The sequence below is a fragment of the Chlorocebus sabaeus genome, chromosome 8, assembly GCF_047675955.1.
Source record: "Chlorocebus sabaeus isolate Y175 chromosome 8, mChlSab1.0.hap1, whole genome shotgun sequence".
NCBI lineage: Eukaryota > Metazoa > Chordata > Mammalia > Primates > Cercopithecidae > Chlorocebus > Chlorocebus sabaeus.
In genome coordinates, this window is record NC_132911.1 from 130,666,297 (window position 1) to 130,672,296 (window position 6,000).

The following is a 6,000-nucleotide window of genomic DNA, read 5'->3' on the forward strand; positions in this document are numbered from 1 at the left end:
CAAATACATATATATATCTGTATACGCATACACAAACACCATATTGGATACACCAAACACCAGACAAACACATATATACACACCACATGAACATACTACCAACATACACATCACAAACCAAACACCATGCACATACACACATGTTCTCACTCCCACATACATACATAATTCTCACCCCCACATATATACTATACACACATGCACACATGTGTATGCACCATTTACCTTTCAGCTGCTCTGCTGAGCTGAAGGAAGCTATGCCAGTTTCAGGGATAAAATTCAGCTACCAGGGCCTGTTGCAACAAGCATGAGGTCTTTCATCAGCTGTGGCCACCTCCCTGGAAAGGCATTCAGAATGAGTTTTAAATTTGCATTTTGGCCTGAGGAAACGAGAGTGAAGTTATGACTTTTTCCCCTTCTGATTGTCAAATAACACATTAGCCCAAGCCAAGAAGCCATTTCTCCAAATAGAGATATAGATGAGGCTGGTTATTCTTTCCAAAATTCCACAAGGCTCCATTGAATTTCATGTGTATGCTATAGTTAACAGGCATTTCTTCCTGAGAACAACAGAAGATGATATACTTTAACCAGATTTCAGAGAGGCCAGAACGTTGGACTGGAAGGTGTACTAGAACAGTATCTTTCTTGTCCAGTGGGTCTGAAACTTTACTGGATTTTAAAATCCCCAGAGCTCATGCTGTTCATACATATTACCAGGCCCCAAACCTCAGAGATTATAATTCAATAGAGGTCTCGGGTGGATCCCAGAAATCTGCCTTTTGGATAAGTAACCTAAATGATTCTGATTCAGATGACACTTGGAGAAACACCAGAATCCCTTATTTCATAGCTGGGGAAAACTTGATCACAGTCCTAAAAGAACTGACTCATACAGATAGTAAGTAGCAAGGCTGGGACTGGACCTCAGCTCTCCTTGCTTTGAGTTCAGTGCTTCTTAAGTAATTGACTTAATTTCATCTTCCTGCCTTTAGATCTCCAAGTATTATAGTATTGGTTGGCTGAAAAAAGCACTGAATTTGAGAGCAGACAAGGCTTTTCTGTGGTCAGTCTTGTTCCTCTAGGAACAAGAGATCTTCTCTTGACTGTCATCAGTTGTCACATAAGGCCACCGGTTGTCACATACTTAATTCTTAACCATGCTGGACAGATTACAATTGCATATTATTTAAAAAGTGTTTTCACCCTGCTCAGAAGCCAGACCTATTGCTTACAGCTACATGCCCCAAATCTTCACAGACTTCCTGACTGCTTAGACCAGCTGTCAGAAAACTCCAGCCTGTTGGCCAAATCTGGTCACTATCTGTTTTTGTAAATAAAGTTTTATAGGAAAACAGACATAGACATTAATTTGTGTATTGCCTATGGCTGCCTTTGTACAAAGTTGCAACAGATCATATGGCCTGAAAAGCCGAAAATATTTACCATCTGGTCTTTTACATAAAAAATTTTAAATCCTTGGCCTAGATTGTTACTTGGGGCCCTCCCAGGGGCCATGGAGCAAACATACACGACAAATAACTTCCATGAGGCACTGTGATATAGTTTACAAGGTCCCTCTCTACCCATAGCCTAGCCTTTATTGATGAAATCTCAGCAACCTAATGACTATCTTTCTGAACCGTCTTGATCATTTCGGAGGCTAATAACATTGTCATTAGATGAAGTGAATTTTACTTCAAGGATTTTGTTGAAGGTCTATTATATGAAAGTGTATCCTAAGTCAACCTCCATGAGACATGACAGCTTCTTTATTAAGCACTGGGTATCTCTTCTCCCCTTGCCCTTCTGCATTCTCACCTACTGTTAAATATGGTTAGTTTTGCCCTAAGTTTGCATGGGTTCATCACTTTCTTCCTGGATCCCTGAAAGCAGGCCTAGAACAGCTGGGCCAAGGGCTGAGGGCTGCTTCCAGAAGCAGATTCTTCTCCCTTCCATTTCTGTTGTTGTTGCCCGGCAACAATTTGAGAGACTTTGGAGAGTTTCCAAAGGCCTGAGGACTTGGCACAAAATGGTTTGTGAGCCATTATTGTGAATGATCCCTGAATTATATTTTTCATTGCATCTTTCAATTTCACAAATGCTTGTATACTCATATACTCCTGGGAAATTCAAATAATTTGCACAATAAGAGACTTGGTGTATATACTCTTTGCCAGAGTTTTTACTGGGAGGTAAGAACAAAGTATGGCAAAAGACTGTCGTCATAGTATGTGTTTCTCCAGGGGGCATAATTTCATAACTGCTTTTATAGGAAGACTGGTCTGATGCTTAAGCCCATGAGGTTTGGAGTTAAAGCACCTGACCGTGAAATAATACTACTGTCTACTTTATAGGTTATTGTGTCAATGAAATCACCTTTATTTTGTAGTTTAACTGTAGTGGTCAGTGCTCTAGGAAGGCTGTCATTGTTCATGATGATGATAGTATTATCTCCAGAAGGATTAAATTAGGGCATTACACATGTGTTTTTATGAGGTACACAAAGTCAGAAGGAGGGTTTGGAAAGTGATAAATTAATTGCATCTATAGCCCCACTTATTGGCTTCTTGTTATTCTTGACCTTATCCTGTAATTTGTAGTCTCTGCCCTCTGCCTTTGGACAGAATTGTGCTTTTCCTTGATCACTAGGATGTTAGCAAACGTCCCTCAAGTAGACCCTTACAAAGTTCTTGAGGGTCTCTGCATCTCCTCTTTAGTGAGCTTGCTTGGATTTGGAAACTTGCCAACTACATGGACCCAAGCCTGGACTAGTGTACTGGAGGATGAGACAAGGCATTGCTGAATTGGCACCGCCAAGGTCATCCAGCACCAGGCCACCCTCAAACATACAAGCTAGAAGGTCAGCCACAGTGAGCATAGCTGCCTACCTAACACTCAGCTGACCACAAATGCATGAGTGAGTCCAGTCAAGATCAACCAAGCCTAGTCCAGAATAGCAGAACTTCTCAGATGATCTATAAGTTCATGAGGTATAACACATGGTTGTTATTAAAGCCTGAACATTACAAAGTGGTTTGTTGAACAGCAATGAGTAACTAATAAGAAAGCATATACAGTGTCTATTTAGTACTAGTAAATGATTAATGCAAGAAGATAATTTAAGTTTAAAATCTCGTGGGATTGTTAGATGCTTTTTTTCCCTGTACAAATGGCCATGGTCCAGAAGTCTAGAAATGAAAACCAAGTTCAACTTAGCAATTGCTTCCTTTGTTATAAATACCAACTCAGTCCATAGAGATGGTTAATTAATAAATAAAGCAATGGCTAGTCCGTTAAAACTGAGAACCTATTCTGGGTATTTCCCTCTGCTTACAGAAATGAAGTCTGGAAAGGAGAACACCTAATTCAGGCTAAAAATAGTACAACTAAACATCTGGAAAAGAGGACATGTGTTTGAAGGAAAATATTCAACCAAAAAAAAAAAAAAATGGTTTTCTTCTTTTATAGACAACACCAGTTTCCTGAATGCCTGTGTCAGCTTTTTGGTGACAAGAAAGGATGAATAAGACACGAGTATGGTTTAAAGTGCAGCGAGAGACAGAATAGTAAATTTACGAAGGCAGAAATGAAAAGCAGAAAGCGAAGACGATGTAGGTGAGTGGGATGTTGTCATCAGCTTTGATGCTATGATGCTTTGTGGATGATTCAGCTCTGGGTGATAGGGTTGAACAGTTCTGTACTTCCCTGGCAAAATTCCAGTGTTCTGAGCCTTGGCAAATAAAAGCAGTGGAGAAAGAGCTGCGAGTGTTCTCCCACAGTAGACCTACTGCAAAATTGTGAGGTGCAGATCGTTCGAGTTGGTAGACAACATGTGAAAGGAATCAGAATATGCTGTAGGCAGTATACGAGCATATGTCATTCATCCATTTATTCATGCATTGCTATTATAAGATATAGTATGAGCCATAAGGGTGGCATAAAGTTTTCATCTATCCGTCAATTTAGTTAAGATATTTATTGAACTAGATACTGTGCTAGACACGAGAGATACAAAAATGAAAAGGAACATGGTCTCTGTCTTACAGGAATTTACCAGCTAGACAGAAGAGACAGGGAAAGAAACTGGCATTGATCATACTGAATGTCATCACGAAGGAGGTTTGAGATACTGCTTTTTCCTCCCTATGAAGTCCTGAGTCCATGGAAAGGCTGAGGGGAGAACCATCGGCAGCAACATGGCAGCTCTATCAGTGATGGAAACTGGATTGGGAAATGCAATATCACATCTGTCACCTAGAGATTTTACCAACAGTATTTCGGCCTAGAATTCAGCCTAGCACATTCAATGTACTGTGACTACCCCACTCTGGCAGAGTGGGACAGTTGAAGCTTCCTGGAAAGGAAGAAGCTGTGGTTGCCCAGTGGAAAGCTGATCACAATGGATACTTCCTGCAGTCAGTCAAGCTTCTGGAGGTAGAGGATCAGGGAGGAGCTAAGAAAAGCAGCAGTCAAGATGAACTAAGCCCCTTATCCCCAACCCACAAGTAAAATGCTTCAGTCTTTCTTCCATGGGAATGAAGTCAGGGATACAGAAAGAAACCAAATATGTTTCTCTCAGTGGTGTCTATAGAGAAAGGAAGTCAAAGAGAGATAAGGGTTCTCCCCTAAAATCTGAGATAACACAGTGGGAGGCCCTAACCTAACCTGGATTTGGGGATTAAAGAAAGTTTCACCAACGTGAAGACACATTCTTCTGTCTCAGGGGGAGTTGTAGAGGTGAGAAAACAGTGGGTTATTGGGCTTCAGACAAGACAGTGATCAAGAATTGGTTCACAAAAGAGGCATCTAAAAACAGTCTTGGTTGGTAGATATATTGCAAAAAGGGAAATGGCTTGGGAAACTCATTCAGTGCAGAAAATAAGTTACCTGTCATATAATAGGAGAGCCCATGTCCAAGGAGAATGAGTGCCAAATTCAGCAAGTCTGTGGAGAATGTGTAAGAGTGTAGGGGATAAGATAACAACTCTGTTTGGGGCCAGGTATTGGAGCATCTAGGATGCCAGGATACTAAGATGGAATGTGAACCTATTTTCTCTTCTTCTTCTTTCTTTTTTTTTTTTTTTTTTTTTTTTTTTGAGATGGAGTCTTGCTCTGTCACCCAGGCTGGAATGCAGTGGCATGATCTTGGCGCACTGCAACCTCCGCCTACCTGGTTCAAGCAATTATCTTGCCTCAGCCTCCCGAGTAGCTGGGATTACAGGCATGTGCCACCATGCCCAGCTATTTTTTTTATTTTTAATTTTTTTATTTTAGAGATGGGGTTTCACCATATTAGTCAGGCTGGTCTTGAACTCGTGACCTCAGGTGATCCACCCACCTCGGCCTCCCAAAGTGCTGGGATTACAGGTGTGAGCCACTGTGCCCAGCCTGAACCTATTTTCTTTATACTCTATCTCACCTACCTGACCCCACTGCAGGATTCCAATGAGAAGTGGTGAGGTACTGGTATGAAGCAAGGGAGCTGGGGAGATGGAGAGAGGAATACATGTGAATAAAACTGGAAGGCCAAGAAGGCAGAATCTATGGGAACGAGCATGGTGAGGATTGCTGAATGAAGACCAATAGTGAGACAGTAAGATGTTTGAGGAAAGGATGATTTAAACAGAAACTAGAACATCAATGCCATGGAGACTAGTCTGCAGTTCTCTGAATGCCTAGTTTAAGGAACCAGCATTCCTTTAAAATAGAACTATTCAGAAGACAGAAAAGTGGGCAAGGTATAAAGATGTGTTGAATCTATACTTAAAGATTATGGCTAAGTTCTGAGAGTGGGTGAAGAGTGGGTGAATTCTCTCTCTCTCTCTCTCTCTTTCTCTCTCTCTCTCTCTCGTATGCATGCGCACACACACACACAGAGTAGTAGAGAAAAAAATAAAAAGAAGGTTGCCAAGGAAAGGAACTTGGAGAAACACCCCTTCTTAAGGGGCAGGGACAAGCAGAGCCTCCCTCAAAGGAAAAATAGAAGATACAGTTAGT

General features: G+C 41.2%; 1 long non-coding RNA gene across 1 annotated transcript in view; it reads left to right on the forward strand.

Annotated features, from left to right (window-relative positions):
* LOC119624864 (uncharacterized) overlaps positions 1-4,952 on the forward strand; it is a 292,341-nt gene extending 287,389 nt beyond the window's left edge. The window contains exons 4-5 of the long non-coding RNA XR_012093754.1: positions 3,472-3,618; positions 4,050-4,952. This is a non-coding gene — a long non-coding RNA (uncharacterized lncRNA). The remainder of the gene's footprint in view (positions 1-3,471; positions 3,619-4,049) is intronic.
* The last annotated feature ends 1,048 nt before the right edge of the window (positions 4,953-6,000 follow it).